The following is a 19,495-nucleotide window of genomic DNA, read 5'->3' as shown; positions in this document are numbered from 1 at the left end:
AAACCATCAAACGCTACAAAGAAACTTGCGGACTGCCTCAGGAAAGGAAGACCAAGAGTCACCTCTGCTGTGGAGGATAAGTTCATCCGAGTTACCAGCCTCAGAAATCGCAGGTTAACAGCAGCTCAGATTAGAGACCAGGTCAATGCCACACAGAGTTCTAGCAGCAGACACATCTCTAGAACAACTGTTAAGAGGAGACTGTGTGAATCAGGCCTTCATGGTAGAATATCTGCTAGGATACCACTGCTAAGGACAGGCAACAAGCAGAAGAGATTTGTTTGGGCTAAAGAACACAAGGAATGAACATTAGACCAGTGGAAATCTGTGCTTTGGTCTGATGAGTCCAAATTTGAGATTTTTGGTTCCAACCACCATGTCTTTGTGCGATGCAGAAAAGGTGAACGAATGTTCTGTACATGCCTGGTTCCCACCGTGAAGCATGGAGGAGGAGGTGTGATGGTGTGGGGGTGCTTTGCTGGTGACACTGTTGGGGATTTATTCAAAATTGAAGGCATACTGAACCAGCATGGCTACCACAGCATCTTGCAGTGGCATGCTAGTCCATCTGGTTTGCGTTTAGTTGGACCATCATTTATTTTTCAACAGGACAATGACCTCAAACACACCTCCAGGCTGTGTAAGTGCTATTTGACCAGGAAGGAGAGTGATGAGGTGCTGCGCCAGATGACCTGGCCTCCACAGTCACCAGACCTGAACCCAATCGAGATGGTTTGGGGTGAGCTGGACCGCAGAGTGAAGGCAAAAGGTCCAACAAGTGCTAAGCATGTCTGGGAACTCCTTCAAGACTGTTAGAAGACCATTTCAGGTGACTATCTCTTGAAGCTCATTAAGAGAATGCCAACAGTTTGCAAAGCAGTAATCAAAGCAAAAGGTGGCTACTTTGAAGAACATAGAATATGACATATTTTCAGTTGTTTCACACTTTTTGGTTATGTACTATAATTCCACATGTGTTTATTCATAGGTTGGATGCCTTCAGTGTGAATCTACAAAGTTCATAGTCATGAAAATAAATAAAACTCTTTGAATGAGAAGGTGTGTCCAAACTTTTGGTCTGTACTGTACCTTGAAATGAATCAGAGCACTCAGTATATGATTTTCTATAAAAAGAATGTATTTGCTTATCATACAGCATATATACAAAATATGAACAGTTCCAAGTAGTGTTTCCTTCTAGCAGTCCATCTCATCATAGCCTTTAAAGCCAAGCAATCATCAGTCTTCTAAGCACATTCAAAAAAAGAGTATAACAGTTGTGTTATGTAGAATAAGATCAAAAGTAGTCTCATCTGTATCAATAGTTGTGTATATAGTAGCAGTGTAAAACTTGTAGTACTCTTCTTAAAGAAACAGCATAAAAAATAGCTTCTGAAAAAACTTCTTGCTAACATCTCAGCTTTTATGAGGTAGTGAACGCTAATGTGGATATTGGAAATGCTGTAGATGTGATATACTTAGACTTTGCAAAGGCCTTCGACACTATTCCCCACAAAAGTCTGGTGCAAAAGTGGAGGATGCAAGGACTGAGGAAGAGTCTGTGTGCATGGATATGAAACTGGCTAATGGAGAGAAAATAAAGAGTTGTGGTCAATGGATCATACTCAAAATGGGTGACTGTTAGCAGTGGAGTCCTGCAGGGGTCTGTACTGGGTCCAGTTTTCTTCAATTTATTTATTAATGACCCTAGTAGATGCAGTGGAAAGCAATGTTGCTATTTTTGCAGATGATACAAAATTGTGCAGAATCATCAACTCTCAGGAAGATAGTGACATTATGCAACAGGATCTGGATAGGATGGCTATATGGGCACATAAATGACAGATGAAATTCAATGTTGAAAAATGTAAAGTCATGCATTTTGGTCATACCAATATCACCATACAAAATGAATGGGATACACATGGGGACATCAAACTGGGAGAAGGACTTAGGAGTACTCATCGACAACAAGTTAAATAATCATATTCAATGCCAAGCCACTGCAGCTAAAGCTAATAAAAATTTGGGATGCATTGAAAGGGAAATAAAAACTCGAGATGCTAGCATAATATTGCCCCTGTTTAACTCTCTAGTAAGGCCACATCTGGAATATGGAATTCAGTTCTGGGCACTACATTACAGGAAAGATATTGCAGTTTTAGAGCAGGTGCAGAGACGAGCAACAAAATTGATACGAGGAATGGAAGGTCTCACTTAACAAGAAAGGTTAGATAAACTGGGCTTAACAAGTCTGGAGAAAAGAAACACATCAGAGGGCAATATAAAAGCTTGGCAGATGAGCTTTTTGTCCCTAGGCCTTCTCAAAGGACTAGAGGACATGATCTGGGCATGGAGGAAAAATGTTTTAGCCATTTATTTAGGAAAGGGTTCTTTACAGTAAGAGTGATTAAGATGTGGAATGCATTGCCACAGGAAGTAGTTAAAGCAAATTCTATATCTGCATTTAAAGGGGGCTTAGATGCATTCCTTGCGTTGAAAGACATCCATGGCTACAATTACTAGGTAATGCCCAGTGGTGTTGATCCAGGGATTTTATCTGATTGCCATCTGGAGTCGGGAAGGATTTTTTTCCATTTTGGGGCTAATTGGACAGTGCCTTGTAATGTTTTTTCGCCTTCCTCTGCATCAACAGGGATATGTGAGGGAGCAGGCTGGTGTTGTACGTTGTTCTCTGGTTGAACTCGATGAACGTACAGGGAGTGCAGAATTATTAGGCAAGTTGTATTTTTGAGGAATAATTTTATTATTGAACAACAACCATGTTCTCAATGAACCCAAAAAACTTATTAATATCAAAGCTGAATGTTTTTGAAAGTAGTTTTTAGTTTGTTTTTAGTTTTAGTTATTTTAGGGGGATATTTGTGTGTGCAGGTGACTATTACTGTGCATAATTATTAGGCAACTTAATAAAAAAACAAATATATACCCATTTCAATTATTTCTTTTTACCAGTGAAACCAATATAACATCTCAATATTCACAAATATCCATTTCTGACATTCAAAAACAAAACAAAAACAAATCAGTGACCAATATAGCCACCTTTCTTTGCAAGGACACTCAAAAGCCTGCCATCCATGGATTCTGTCAGTGTTTTGATCTGTTCACCAGTGTTGATTGGATACCTCATTATCCTATTCGAGTTTGGTCGAATTCGGATAGTAAACTATCCGAATTCACTCGAAGTTCGATATTCGAGTTAATTGAATACCCGATTCAAACTCGGATATCCGACGTCACTATCCGAGTCTGTATTCAAGTAAAATATTCGAGCTGGCCTTAAATAGCTTTTAAAACTTGTATTGGAGGTCAATGATGCATGAAATCACCTTTTTTATGAAGAAAAACATCAAGTGATTCTGTGGTGATGTAGTAGTTATAAAAAAGGTATCAAAAATAGTAAATTAACTTCATGAAAAGTGTTTGCATGAGAAGGTGTGTCCAAAAGGGTTGTAAGTTGGAAGTCTTCATTTACGTCGTCTTCATCTTCTTCTTCTATATCTTCTTCTTCTTCTATATCTTCTTCTTTTTCTTCTTCTTCTATATCTTCTTCTACTCGAATCTTCTTCATCTTCTACTTTTTGTATCTTCTTCAATTATCTTTTTCTTCTTCTATATCTTCTTCTTCTTCTATATCTTCTATATCTTCTTCTTCTTCTTCTATATCTTCTTCTTCTTCGTCTTCTTCTTCTATATCTACTCAAAAAATGGGACCAGCACCATGCAAATAATGATTTGAATAAACAATATATCGATTAGACTGTGCTAGGGTAAAAAAGGGGGAGAGTACAGTAATGAAAAACAAGAGAGGAATTCCCCATGAACAGCACCAGACTAATGAATTTCAAAAATATATCAATCTTTATTGTACACCAAAGAACCATCAATTATAAAAACACTTAAAAAGGTCATATCATATGACCAACCGGGTCTCTCAATCCCATTGAATAATTAATTAATAAAACAATATAATAACAACTGGCTTCTGAGACAATTATAATACAATGTGCGTAGTTACTTTATACATAATTAAATTAACATGGATACCATAAAAAGAGCACAATTAATGCAACTGTGTGAAAAAGGTTGTCAATAGAAAAATAATTATATATATATATATAATATGTGCAAAAAACAGGCCTTAATTAATGTAAGTAGATAGTAATTAAGTAGATAGTGAATGGTCAACATGATAAGCAATGATATAGGAGAATTAGATGCAATAGTTGCCAATACCAACTATAAATAAAGTGCACAGTGTCCAGTAAAGGAGGTGAAATTCAATAAGACTTACGCCAAAGTGAAAGGGAGCAGGGTACCGCTGTCCAGACGCCAGGGATGGAGAAGAGAGATGCCCGAAAAAGGAGCCTTAGTGCACCACGCGGGCTCAACCCACGTGGTGCACTAAGGCTCCTTTTTCGGGCATCTCTCTTCTCCATCCCTGGCGTCTGGACAGCGGTATCCTGCCTCTTCCAGAGGAACCTGCTGCAATTCCGCTGACCCTGCATGGTGGCACCACCCACTGCGTTGTTGCTGCTGCTGCTGCTCTGACAGTGCCCGATGCTGCTCCCCCCTCCTCACCCCCTTCCACCAAGCTGACCCAATGCGTGGTGAAGGACAGATAGCGGCCTGTCCCAAACTGGCTGCTCCATCCATGGTGACGTGGACCCGTTGACCCACCGCGTGATCCAGCCCTCTCCCGACATTGGCCATCACAGAGCGGTGAAGTGCAGGGATGGCCATGCGTGCCAAAAAAAATGTCAGCTGGGGATTGGCCAATCGGGGGCTGCACACATCAGGAGCGCACGCATGTCGCTCCCTCTCCTGCATGAGGGAATAAGGCAGGAGTTGGGAGCACATGGCCTGTGCCAGCAAGCCGTTCAGCTGACGCACGCGACGGCTGCTGGGAGGCAGAACCCTGACCAACCCCTGGAAGGTGTCGCTGAGCAGGGTCTGGCGACGCCTTTTGCTGGCACGGGAATCACTGGAGGGAGCAGAGGAGGCCACTGAGGACTGGCTGCCAGAACAGGCCTCAGTGTCGGTGGCAGGAGTTGCAGAGGGAGGAGGAGCAGTGCATTTCTGACGCACTCCTGCTGGTGCTGCTGGAGGAGGTGGAGGAGGGCGGGTGGCTGCTGCCGATGGCATCGCAGTGGTGGCGGGTCTGCCACTGCCAGCTTCCTTCAACTTCATGAACTCCTCATGCTCATGAAAGTGTTTCCCTGCCAGATGGGTCACCAGAGAGGTGGTGCAGTACGCAGAAGGGTCCTTCCCTCCGCTGAGCTGCTGGTGGCACTGCTTGCAGGTGGCATACTTGCAATCCACATATAGCAAGGTGAAAAAATTCCAAATTGGGGAGGTGAAGTTTCCCCTTCGGCTCGAAGGTGCTGCTGCCGCTGGTCTCCCTGTGGGGGGGGGGGGGGGGGGGGTGTTTCTTGGTGCGGCTGGTGGCACTGGCAGAACTCTCCGGATCAGCACGCTGTGTGGCCTGCATACCACGCCTACTTCTGATCCTGCCCATGTCTGCGATGCTGATCCTTCTAGCAAGGTCCGCAGCCGCATCCTCCTCCTCCTCAGAGCTGATGACATCCCCAGGATCTGCCACCCAGTCTCTGTCCTTCACCGTGTCATCATCATCATCCTCCCCCTCCGCAAACATGTCCTGCTGGGATGACCCCACAAACTCCCCTTCTGCATGCATGGGCTGATGGGCAGTCACCACTGTCTGACTGTCCAAAGCATCATCCCCCAAAGTGCCCATCAGCATTTCTTGCTCCTCAAATTCTGCTGCAACAGCACTCAATACCCTCGCTGTGTTTGGGGTAAAGAAGGTGCTGAGTGACAGGGTGCTGGTGTTGCCCGCTGGGGCTGGAGAACTGCACTCCTCCTCCCCAGGCAGTGCTGGGCGGCTGCTCTTGCGAACAGGAGTGGTGGCGGGGGTGGAGGACTCGGTTCCAGAGCTAATGGTGGCCTGCTCATCCACCATCAGTTCCACCACAGAGTCTGCGTCCTTCTCCTCAATAGGATGGCTACGACCTGGCGGTGGGAGGAACATCTGCGCCACACGCTGCTGCTGTGTCTCTGTAGCGTGACTCCCAGCTGTTGGGCGGCCAAGGTGTCCACGGCCAGTGGCTAATGGTGGAATAGCCACTGGTGCAGACGCAGAACTGCGCATGGTGGTGGTGGCACGGCTGCCGCGCCCTCCTCTCTTGCTGATGCCCTTGCTGCCCTTGATGCCCCTGCCCAAACCGCGGCTGCCGGTGCCAGACATCGTATATTTTTAATATTATACATATGAAAAAAAAAAAGTTATGTATGTAAAGGCGGGTGGGACAAGTGGGGTACTTTAATGGGGTGGGACTGGTGGTGGTGGGTGTGTGAGGTGACGGACAGGTGTACTGTACAGCAGAGATCGGTGTAGCGCTAACGAGAGAGTGCGCAGTGCACACACAAAGACCCTAGCTGACTCTGACTGACGGTGTCCCTATACACAGACTAGAGTACAGTACAATTCAGCGAATGCACAATAGAAGAACAATAGGACACGGGTGTAGCAATAACGAGAGGGTGCGGACAGCGCAGATGTGCACTGCGCACACAAAGACCCTAGCTGACGCTGACTGACGGTGTCCCTATACACAGACTAGAGTACAGTAAAATTCAGCGAATACACAATGGAAGTAATATAAACAATAGGACGGGTGTAGCACTAACGAGAGGGTGCGGACAGCGCAGATGTGCACTGCGCACACAAAGACCCTAGGTAACGCGATGACGGACGGTCCCTATACACAGACTAGAGTACACTACAGTACTAACTAAACAATAGAAGAACCTAGCTAAACAATAGAACAGGTGTGACTAGATTACAGAGAGCAGATACAGGACAGGTATAGCAGTAAAGCTCGAATAGTGAAAAAAGCGCTAGGATATCCGAGTATCTCGGATATCCGAGCTCGAATGAGCATCACTGCTGTTCACCATCAACATTGCTTGCAGCAGCAACCACAGCCTCCCAGACACTGTTCAGAGAGGTGTACTGTTTTTCCTCCTTGTAAATCTCACATTTTATGATGGACCACAGGTTCTCAATGGGGTTCAGATCAGGTGAACAAGGAGGCCATGTCATTAGTTACATAGTTACATAGTTATTTTGGTTGAAAAAAGACATACGTCCATCGAGTTAAACCAGTACAAAGTACAACTCCAGCCCGTCCCCCACATACCCCTGTTGATCCAGAGGAAGGCGAAAAAACCCCCACCAGGCATGGTCCAATTAGCCCCAAATGGGAAAAATTCCTTCCTGACTCCAGATGGCAAACAGATAAAATCCCTGGATCAACATCATTAGGCATAACCTAGTAATTGTAGCCATGGATGTCTTTCAACGCAAGGAAAGCATCTAAGCCCCCTTTAAATGCAGGTATAGAGTTTGCCATAACGACTTCCTGTGGCAATGCATTCCACATCTTAACCACTCTTACTGTAAAGAACCCTTTCCTAAATAAATGGCTAAAACGTTTTTCCTCCATGCGCAGCTCATGTCCTCTAGTCCTTTGAGAAGGCCTAGGGACAAAAAGCTCATCCGCCAAGCTATTATATTGCCCTCTAATGTATTTATACATGTTAATTAGATCTCCTCTAAGGCGTCTTTTCTCTAGACTAAATAAACCCAGTTTATCTAACCTTTCTTGGTAAGCGAGACCTTCCATCCCACGTATCAATTTTGTAGCTCGTCTCTGCACCTGCTCTAAAACTGCAATATCTTTTTTGTAATGTGGTGCCCAGAACTGAATTCCATATTCCAGATGTGGCCTTACTAGAGAGTTAAACAGGGGCAAAATTATGCTAGCATCTCGAGTTTTTATTTCCCTTTTAATGCATCCCAAAATTTTGTTCGCTTTAGCTGCAGCGGCTTGACATTGAGTACGATTATTTAACTTGTTGTCGATGAGTACTCCTAAGTCCTTCTCCAAGTTTGATGTTCCCAACAGTATCCCATTTATTTTGTATGGTGCTAGACCATTGGTACGACCAAAATGCATGACTTTACATTTGTCAACATTGAATTTCATCTGCCATGTATGTGCCCATATAGCCATCCTATCCAGATCCTGTTGCAATATGACACTATCTTCCTGAGAGTTGATGATTCTGCACAATTTTGTATCATCTGCAAAAATAGCAACATTGCTCACTACTGCATCTACTAGGTCATTAATAAATAAATTGAAGAGCACTGGACCCAGTACAGACCCCTGTGGGACCCCACTGCTAACAGTCTCCCATTTTGAGTACGATCCATTGACCACAACTCTTTGTTTTCTGTCCATTAGCCAGTTCCCTATCCATGCACACAAACTCTTCCCCAGTCCTTGCATCCTCAACTTTTGCACCAGACTTCTGTGGGGAACAGTGTCGAAGGCCTTTGCAAAGTCCAAGTATACCCTTTCTTGCCAGCCACGCTGTGGAGTACTTGGACGCGTGTGATGGAGCATTGTCCTGCATGAAAATCATGTTTTTCTTGAAGGATGCAGATTTCTTCCTGTACCACTGCTTGAAGAAGGTGTCTTCCAGAAACTGGCAGAAGGACTGGGAGTTGAGCTTGACTCCATCCTCAACCCGAAAAGGCCCCACAAGCTCATCTTTGATGATACCAGCCCAAACCACTACTCCACCTTCACCTTGCTGGCGTCTGAGTCGGACTGGAGCTCTCTGCCCTTTACCAATCCAGCCATGGGCCCATCAAGACTCACTCTCATTTCATCAGTCCATAAAACCTTAGGCCTCGTTTCCATCTATGCGCTTCTGTCCGCTTTTCAGCAACATGTATCAATCTGTAACATTGAAGTGCTGAAAAAAAGCGGATAGAAGCGGACAGATGGAAACAAGGCCTTAGAAAAATCAGTCTTGAGATATTTCTTGGCCCAGTCTTGACGTTTCAGCTTGTGTGTCTTGTTCAGTGGTGGTCGTCTTTCAGCCTTTCTTACCTTGGCCATGTCTCTGAGTATTGCACACCTTGTGCTTTTGGGCACTCCAGTGATGTTGCAGCTCTGAAATATGGCCAAACTGGTGGCAAGTGGCATCTTGGCAGCTGCAGGCTTGACTTTTCTCAGTTCATGGGCAGTTATTTTGCACCTTGGTTTTTCCACATGCTTCTTGCGACCCTGTTGACTATTTTAAATGAAACGCTTGATTGTTCGATGATCACGCTTCAGAAGCTTTGCAATTTTAAGAGTGCTGCATCCCTCTGCAAGATATCTCACTATTTTTGACTTTTCTGAGCCTGTCAAGTCCTCCTTTTGACCCATTTTGCCAAAGGAAAGGAAGTTGCCTAATTAATTATGCACACCTGATATAGGGTGTTGATGTCATTAGACCACACCCCTTCTCATTACAGAGATACACACCTAATATGCTTAATTGGTAGTAGGCTTTCGAGCCTATACAGCTTGGAGTAAGACAACATGCAGGAGGATGATGTGGTCAAAATACTCATTTGCCTAATAATTCTGCACTCCCTGTATGTCTTTTTTCAACCCAAATAACTATGTAACTATCTTAACAAAGGGTAATGCTGAAAAATTAATAAAGTAAATCACCATAATATTAGCATATTACCCCTTCTCTGTCATCTCTTCAGCATCTAGAAACATGTGTGGGAAGGTGGCTTCTGGCTTGTAGCTGAGTACTTGTATTTCAGGAAAGATTCGGCCTGGATGTCTCTGAAAGCTCTCAAAACTACCTATTTTATACACATGGATTCAATATTGCTCTGGGACATCTCAGCATATTCCAAGCAGTGAAACTTATAAGATAATTTTAGTTACAGAAGCTAAAACCTTTTTGTTTATATTACAAGCATTTGCAATGAAATTTTGCATAGAATATTAAAACTTATAAAACATACACATATGACAGCTTTTTCTGCATAAACAAACCACTAGAATTCTGACAGGGGCATTCTCTCAACCGTAGTATTAGCGCTTTATTGGTCCTGTGCTGGTAACAATTAGGGATGCTCATTCGGATTCCGCGGAAATGCAATTTCCGAAATTCCGATCGGAAATTGCATTTCAGCATCGGAATGCGGAAATCGGTAATGCAAGTGCGGTAGGTGGATTTCTGCCGGAAATCGCGAAAATGTCCGCCGGAAATCGCGGAAATTCTGCCTGACTTTAACATTGATTTTCTCAAAAACTGTAAGGTGTTTTTGAAAACTTTTTTTTGCATCTTGTTCAGAAGATTCTGCTTAATAAACCCTGAAAATTAGGTGTTTCTAGGACTTACGGGGGCTTTGATATTAACCGCTAAAGTCGGCAGATTTTTACTGTAATGTAAAATGCAGAAAATCTGCTTCTGCCTATTTTCTGCATTTACATTACAGGAAAAATCCGCCAACTTTAACGGTTAATAGCAAAGCCCCCGTACGTCCTAAAGTTTTCAAAAAGACCTTATCGTTTTTGAGAAAATCGATGTTAAAGTCGGGCGGAATTTCCACGATTTCTGGCGGAAATTCCGCATTGGAATGCGGAAATTGGTAGCGGAAAGCGGAATCGGTATTTGGCAATGGCGGAATGCGGAATTACCATGGAATCGGAAATTGGCATTTCCGACCATCCCTAGTAACAATCACTTCTTTAGATGCGTTGAATTGCAGTAATCATTACCAAACTGTTACTTAAACCCTTCTTGCACCTCTGACACTGTGGTCGTCCTTGGCAGGTTTTTGCGCGCTCTATCAAATGCTATGTATAGAGTGCTGGGGGGGGGGGGCGTGATAGCTCGATTGCTGCAAGATGACTTCAACAGCTGTCAGATTGTAACCCATCAGATTCATCTCCCTTTTCTTTTGTCTAGTAAATACCCTCTCTCCAGCTGGGAGATGCAATAATCACACTACACTTAAGTTGGAGAAAATGCATCTGAAGTCTTTATTTACAAAATTTATATACCCTTATGAGGGGAAAAAGCAGATTGAATTGGTGTGAACATGTGAGTTATTTTTAACAATAGGACAGACAGAAAATACAATAGTTGTGTTTTACTATAAATAGTCTGTGAGAGGCAGGATTGGTCACATGTGTTGATAGCGAATACAACAGGTTCTTTAGACAATGCATGAAAGAAGTCTCATCATCCCTGTTAATTGGCTTTTATGCTAATACATCAGTTCGTTATGTAGATCCAGGTCTGCACTGTATGCTGTTGAAAAGGAATGCCTAGAACTTTGTGTATGTTCTTCTGAAGTGTTAATGCAAGTTTCCTGCCATTCTGACTATAAGGTTCACCACTGACCATAGTTCACCACTATAAGGTGGTGAAAAAGGCACCCAAGTTTTTTTTCAGTTATAAAAGTGCACCGGATAAAACCAAGATTTTTTTTCCGGCTATAAAAGGTCACTGGATATAGCAAGATTTTTTCGGCTATAAAACACCACTAGATATAGCCGAGATTTTTTTCCGGCTATAAAAGGGCACCGGATATAGACACATTTTTTATCAGCTATAAAAGGGCACTGGATATAGTTGAGATTTTTTTTGGCTATAAAAGGGGCGCCAGATATAGCTAAGATTTTTAAGGTTATATAAATGCGGCTACACAATCGATTATTTCAGCAGGTGATGAAATGTGATTATATCAGTTAATTCGGCTATATCAATTAACCATTTCAGCCCATGGGGATTTTTCACCTTATGCATCAGAGCAATTTTCACCTCCCATTCATTCACTAATAACTTTATCACTACTAATCACAATTTATTGATCTATATCTTGTTTTTTCCGCCACTAATAAGGCTTTCTTTGGGTAGTACATTTTGCTAAGAATTATTTTTTTAGAAATGCATTTTAACAGGATTAATAAGAAAAAAATTGAAAAAATTCATTATTTCTCAACCATTATAGCATTAAAATAATCCATGCTACCATAATTAAAACCTATGTATTTTATTTGCCTGTTTGTCTTGGGTATTAAACTATTTAAATTTTGTCCCTATCACAATGTATGGCGCAATATTTTATTTGGAAATAAAGGTGCATTGTTTCCGTTTTGCGTCCATCACTATTTACAAGCTTATAATTAAAAAAAATATTCATAGTATACCCCCTTCAAATGTATATTTAAAAAGTTCAGACCCTTAGGTAACTATTTATGTCTTTTTTTTTTTTTAATTGTAATTTTTTTTTCCATTAAAATTTTTATTTGGGTAATATTTTGGTGTGGGAAATAAACAGTTAATTTTTAATGTTATTATATGTGTAAATTGTAATGTAAAAAATATGTAGATGTAGTTTTACTATTTGGCCACAAGATGGCCACCTTGAGTTTTTTATTTTCTCCTTGTGCTTCTCACTAAGCGGAAGCACAAGTGGGATGCAGAAATTTTGACATGCAGAAAGACTGAAGCCTCTAGTAAGAGCGCTTCGGTTTTTCTGCTGGGGACACAGATCGGTGATCGGGAACCATGTTCCCCTTCACTGATCCCAGGGCTACCAGAGGACACCACGGGGGCATGGGGACGTGCCCGTGATCGCGCACGGGAGCTTGCTGAAGTGCGGCACCACAGCAGAGCAGCCATCCGGACGTGAGCTTCAGGTCCGGGTGGCAGAAATGGTTAATTTGGTTATATCAGTTCAAAATAACATATACTGTATGTTTGACAAGATTGAGCACCACCATGGGAGATTAAGGGTAGTCACCAACAGAGATTGGTTTAGGGTTAGGCATTACAAGGGGGTTCTTAGGGTTAGGCATCACAAGGGGGGTCTTAGGGTTAGGCACCACCAGGGGATGGTTCTGTGTGAGAGTAGGGCAAAGTTAGGTCAAAATAATCACTTTTCTGGGCTATATAATTTTTTGGGGGCTATATCAATTACTTTTCTTGACAATATCCAGAGCCAATTTATAGCCCCCCCCAAAAAAAACCTCAGCTATATCCGGTGCCCTTTTATGGACAAAAAAAATCTCAGCTATATCCAGGACCCTTTTAGGGCTCATTCACACTTGAGCGAGAATCGCTAAATTCCCGCTTAGCGCAAAACACTAGCGGTTTTTAAAAACTGCTGGCCCTTGTAAGCCTATGGCAGTGTTCTCCCTGCCGTGATTGCGGTTAGCGTTAACCGCAAATGCGTGACATGCAGCACTTTGCCAGCGATTCGCAAGTAGCGATCGCGATTAGCATGCATAGCACCGCTAATTGCGATCGCTCACAAAAAGCTGCAGTGTCCAAGGATTTGTCCACGTTAATCACAGAAAAATCACTCCCGCAAAACGCTAGCGGTAATTGCTGGCGTTTTGCAGTTTTAGGTGTGAATGGGGCCTTATAGTTGAAAATAAAAAATCTCAGCTATATCCTAAACCCTTTCCAGGTGCCCATTCCAAATGAATGCCTATATACTGTACTTTTATATTTTGCGGATAAGCTAAACTAAAATGAAAAAAAGCTGAAATTCAGCATTAAAAAACTTAGAGCTGGAGGTGTCTCTGTCATCAAGAAGTAGAGGTACAGTAATTGCCTTAAATAACAGATTTCTTACCTAACTTTTATCTGAAATGTATAAGCTATTTACCACAGCTTGACACTTTCTCTTCTCTCCCTCCTTAGAGTTGTGGCACTGTGTAATGTAGTTGTAATGTAGCTGAAAGCAGGGAAGCTTATTTGAATTTCATGTAACCACTGATGTAAGCCAGCTTAATCACCCTGCTGTATCATGTCATCAAGTCCATAAATAGAGGCAGAGCTGACAGGATTATATCATTTATGCTCTGGAGTTTAAAGAAGACAAATATTTCAGGCAGTGTCTTTGGAATCAAGATCTGAGGCAGGATTCATTTAGCAACATTGGAAGAAGACGTCTATCAACTCAGAAACTTACCAGCAACCAGAAGAGGTGGTGGATGAAGATAGGGGTCCTGATAAAACACCCCATTAACCTCTGGTAACATCAATATGGCAATAAAATGGAGGTTTAACAATAAAAAGAAGGCTACAAATTGAAATAAACGTGTTTTTAATAAAGATTGTATTGTCATTTTTTTTTATTAGTTTACATTATAAATCTTCTAAATCGGTAGGAGTTCACAAATAACCCACTTTATCTACTTACCTGGGAGAGGAAGGATATGTTGAGGTCCCCATGGACAGTGCCTTGGTCAACTGTTGTCTAATTAACAAACGATCAGTTCTATCTGTTTCTACATGCCAGGTAGGCGTGTTTGGACAGCATGCTGTAGCTACAGGGACCTGAAAAGCATATACTTTGATAGCTTATATTTTTGCTTCAGCTGGTCAAATATCATTAAATGGCCCCCAGAAAATACATATTCCAGTTTTTTCACTCCTTAGGTTGGCCAGATTTGCATGTATACGGGAGGGGTAGATTTGGACTTCTTTACTTACTCTCTGAATGACATGTAGAACCAGAGGTCAAGTGTGTACTCAGACATGTGCATGTATTGTTAAGTTATTAATATATCTGAAGCATTTTATGTTCAAAGATAATTTTTTGCAACTTTTTAAGTGTATTTTTAATCAGGATATTATAAAACAAACACAACCTTAAAGTTTATACACACGTGCAATGTTTGTCACCCAAAGAGATCAGGACTCGATCCCTTGTGTGACAGTTAAGTAGCAAAGCACTGTACAGATGCTTCACTCTGTTGCTGTGCAGGGGGATAAGGGATGATGCACAGTGCTAGAAGAAGTGGTTTCTGTTGGGAGAGGTAAGGAGGTAAGAATGACTCGACCATTGTTTTTCACTCAGTAGCAAAGCACTGTACAGATGCTCACTCTGTTGCTGTGCAGGAGGAGGATGCGCAGTGCTAGAAGAAGTGGTTTCTGTTGGGAGGGGTAAGGTGATAAGAATGACATTGTTTTTCACCCTGGCATACTGGATCATTAAATGACTTTGACAGACCTTGGGAAGCACCTGTACACATGCTAGATTCTTGGCTACCATGGCTGAATAAAGTACAGTTTAGGTACATGTCTTCACTGTAACTTATGTAGATTTTCCCTAGCAATATATTTGTGGACTTAGTGATAATGGCGTTCACATTATTCCAAAGGACAATCCCAAAGCTATCACAAAGGACAACTTTCAGATGGCAATCTTGAACTTAAACCAATTCACCTACCATGCAAGATGAACTACTAAACTTTTCATAATTATTCTCCTTTCAGAAGAACAGTTGTGCAAAACTTTTTATTCTTTAATTAGTTGAAAGGTAGAATTATGCTACTGACTGACTTCATTGAATGTAAAGGGACTATTATTTATAGCCGTGGTTTATTATTAACCCTTAGGCTCGGTTCCCACTTCAGCCCGGTTCCCACATCAGCAGAGGCAAAATGGACATATTTGGAATCCGCTTTCCGCCATCTGCTCTGTGTCCTCCTCTCTGAAGTGATTGACACTCACATGTCCCACAGCTGATCGCAGCCGCTTGGTCCCTCTGTACTCAGTCAGAAGGGTGGCAGGGGCATAGGGCTCTCCATAGGAAACAATAGATGAATTCTCCTTAGCAACAAGGAGAATTTTCATTGGCCCACCATGAACCAATGAGAACTCTCCCTGTTGCTGAGGATTCCCATTGGTCTTTTGCAGCCCAATGGAAAACCCCATGTTTCTGCCAGCCACCGGGCTGTGTACAGGAACTGAGTGTTGGCTGTGGCCCGGGGCAGATGTGATCCCCCATAGGCTATATGGAGGAACGCATCCGCCTGGCCTGGGCTTATGATGGACTGCACAGAAGTGCGGTCAGCTTACTGCAACAGATCCCATGGATCCATTACAGAGTTTCAAGTATGAATGGCTCCTATTTATACAATGGGAGCCGTTCAATGTCAGTTTTATGATGAGAAGAGACTGGACAAAAAAAGTCCATTCTCAGCTCATATCCATTCTCAGCTCAAATGGGAACACAGCCTTACAGTAGAGAATAAAGGCAAGTAGCATTGGTTTCATACATATATACAGGGTGGGCCATTTATTTGGATACACCTTAATAAAATAGGAATGGTGGGTGATATTAACTTCATGTTTGTGGCACATTTGTATATGTTGGGGGGGGGGGAACTTTTCAAGATAGGTGGTGACCATGGCGGCCATTTTGAAGTCGGCCATTTTGAATCCAACTTTTGTTTTTTCAATAGGAAGAGGGTAATGTGACACATCAAACGTATTGGGAATTTCACAAGAAAAACAATAGTGTTCTTGGTTTTAACATAACTTTATTCTTTCATGAGTTATTTAAAAGTTTCTCTTTGTTTACAGCCATTGACATGTCTCCAAGATTAACATGTGAGGAGCGGATAGAAATTGTGTTGATGTCTGGTGAACGCAATAACCGGATCATTGCAGCAGATTTCAATGCAAGACACCCTACGAGACCACCCATCTCCCTTGCTCCAGTTAGCAAACTGCTTGCTAAGTTTCGTGAAACTGGTTCAGTGTTGGAATTGCCAAAATGGGGATGCATGAAATCTGTCACTAATGAAGAAACATCAGTAGCTGTCCTAGATTCATTCAGCAAGAGCTCACAGCGTAGCACTCGCCACATTTCACTGGAGAGTGGTATTAGTCGAACATCCCTTCGGCAGATATTAGCTACTCACAAATGGCACCCTTGAAAACACCAGCTACTGCAGCATCTCAATGAGGATGACCCAGATTGGCGCACTGAATTTGCAGAATTAGCAAAACAAAAATTGCAACAGGACCCTCAGTTTACACAGAAGATTTTGTTCAGTGATAAGGCAAACTTTTATTTGAATGGTGAAGTTAACAAACAAAACCACCACTATTGGTCTGACCCTAACCCACATTGGATAGATCCCTCCAAGACTGTTGGAGCAAAACAATTGATGGTATGGTGTGGTATATGGGGTACAAAGATAATGGGGCCATTCTTCATCAATGGAAACCTCAAGGCCACTGGATATGCAAAATTGCTACATGATGATGTGTTTCCCTCTTTATGCACTGAAGCTGGCACATTCCCTGAGTTTTTCCAGCAAGATGGTGCACCACCACATTATGGGTGTCAGGTCCGAGCCTTCCTAGATATGATTCCTGGAAAGTGGATTGGTCGTCGTGGGCCAGTTGAATGGCCCCCAAGGTCTCCCGATCTGACCCCCTTAGACTTTTATCTTTGGGGTCATCTGAAGGAAATTGTCTATGCTGTGAAGATACGAGATGTGCAGCACCTGAAACTACGGATACTGGAAGCCTGTGCTAGCATTTCTCCTGCGGTGTTGCTATCAGTGTGTGAAGAGTGGGAGACGAGGGTTGCATTGACAATCCAACACAATGGGCAGCACATTGAACACATTTTATAAGTGGTCAGAAACTTGTAAATAATTCATTGTTTTTCTTGCGAAATTCCCAATAAGTTTGATGTGTCACATGAACCTCTTCCTATTGAAAAAACAAAAGTTGGATTCAAAATAGCCGACTTCAAAATGGCAGTCATGGTCACCACACATCTTGAAAAGTTTCCCGCCTCACATATACTAATGTGCCACAAACATGAAGTTAATATCACCAACCATTCCCATTTTATTAAGGTGTATCCATATAAATGGCCCACCCTGTAATTAGCTTATCATGCCACAAGCCATTTCAGCTGCATTTTAAAGAAGATAAACTTATTTTAGAAAAACAGGAGTAGGGATTACTGAACTATGACATGACTGCTCATGTCATAGTTCAGTAACCCCTACTTGGTTGCATTACTTTCCTTGAGATTCAGGATAACACTAATAAACAGTAAGGAAAGAAATGTTATCTTCTATTTGGCAACATTTAAAAAAAAACTAGAGATGAGACATTATTTTTTTCTCAGATCATATTTGAATATATATCAAAAGAAACCAATAATGAATGTGCTATGAAAGGCCCCCAGCAGCTTGATAAAAGATTCCCTAAAGTACCTGTCCAGGCTCATATTAAAATATATAAGAAGAGCTGAAAGACTAAAGACAGCCTCATGCACCTCACAATACACTTCACAGGTAGGATTGCAAGCAGTCAGGCTCATCCAATATCACACAATGATTGCTGTGTGTGGGCAGGACAAAAAAATGCAGTTTAAACTATTATGTCAGTTAGCCAACATGCTACCTTTTTAAAAGCTAAGCAAGAGTTTAAGCACTGTTTGAAATAGAGATTAGCAAGTGCTAGGACTGGCTTCATTAATTATTCGCACAGGATGCAAAGTATAACAAGTTGCCACATGGATGAATACAAATCAGTTGAATTTATACTACAAGTCAAAGACTGTTCTTTGCATACAATGTAATATTATGTTTAATCAGTGCCTCATAGTTCATGGTATGCTGTTGTGATAAGATTTACCTAGAAGACAAATAAACATATGGTTTGTAGTGAAAATATGATAGTTTGTACCAGTGCCATATAGAAACCAAACACAGGAAAAATGGTGAGCACTTAGCATGGGGTGAAGTGGTTATGGTAACAGATTGTGCCGTTCCTGAAGACATCAAATTTAATTTTTATAATACAAAAAAGTATAACTACATAACAATGATTAGTAATTTTATTACAACCTATAAAAGCTGAAAGTTCTTAAACAAAATCATTGGGCAAAAAGTTCAACAAAATAATATGAGCCAAATAAGTGTAACTTGACACAGAAGATACATCCAGCAAAGGAAAGCTAACCCCGGAAATTGTGGTATTGTGGGGTTTGACTTCCATAAACTTTGAATGTAAGCTCCAAAGGTGATGTCATCAGCTAGTGATGTTTTATTCTTGGCTGAAGAGAAAATAGGCTTCTTGTAGGACTCGTCACTGTCTTTCAGGAATACCCACTGCAAGCAGTCTGTTTGCTTTTGTGTCAAGACTCTTCAGCCACTGAATGATTTCTGCTGATCTAGGGAATGAGTTTTCTAATGGGTAGCAGTGGTGGAAGTGTCAGTTGTATGTATACTTCCTTTGTTCAAGAGGCATAGCCAGTGAAAGAAAACTCAACGAAATTGTGTTCATTTTTTAATCTCAGTGTATGCCGGTAATACTGGGAGAAGAGGAAGACCCTGAGAGAGGCCAGTTCACAGGATGCAAACTCACAGACTGAAAACATTGGCTTGACATCTATCAGGCAGAACTAAATAGAAGGCCTGAAACTCTCCAGGACAGTGTACAGGGTTCTGAATATTTCTAATCAAGCACAAAAATATGCCAGCTGCCCAGTGCCTAAGTGGATTAATTCAGCAAAGCAAAGAACATTTATGAACTTCACAAGTAGTAGTATAATGGAAGACACCCTCTGTAAGCTAGCAATGCAAACTTGAAAGTCTGCACCATCAGCCAAAGATTTTGGATATTTGTCCAATAACTTTCTTATAGGACTTTCTGCTAAATTGCAAGGGGCATGATAGCTCCTCAGCAAGAAATCAAAGCAGTACTGGGATGTACATAAGTCACAACTTAAAGTGGACTTGAACT

Source organism: Hyperolius riggenbachi, chromosome 11 (genome assembly GCF_040937935.1).
Source record: "Hyperolius riggenbachi isolate aHypRig1 chromosome 11, aHypRig1.pri, whole genome shotgun sequence".
Lineage (NCBI taxonomy): Eukaryota > Metazoa > Chordata > Amphibia > Anura > Hyperoliidae > Hyperolius > Hyperolius riggenbachi.
This window is presented reverse-complemented; position numbering follows the sequence as displayed.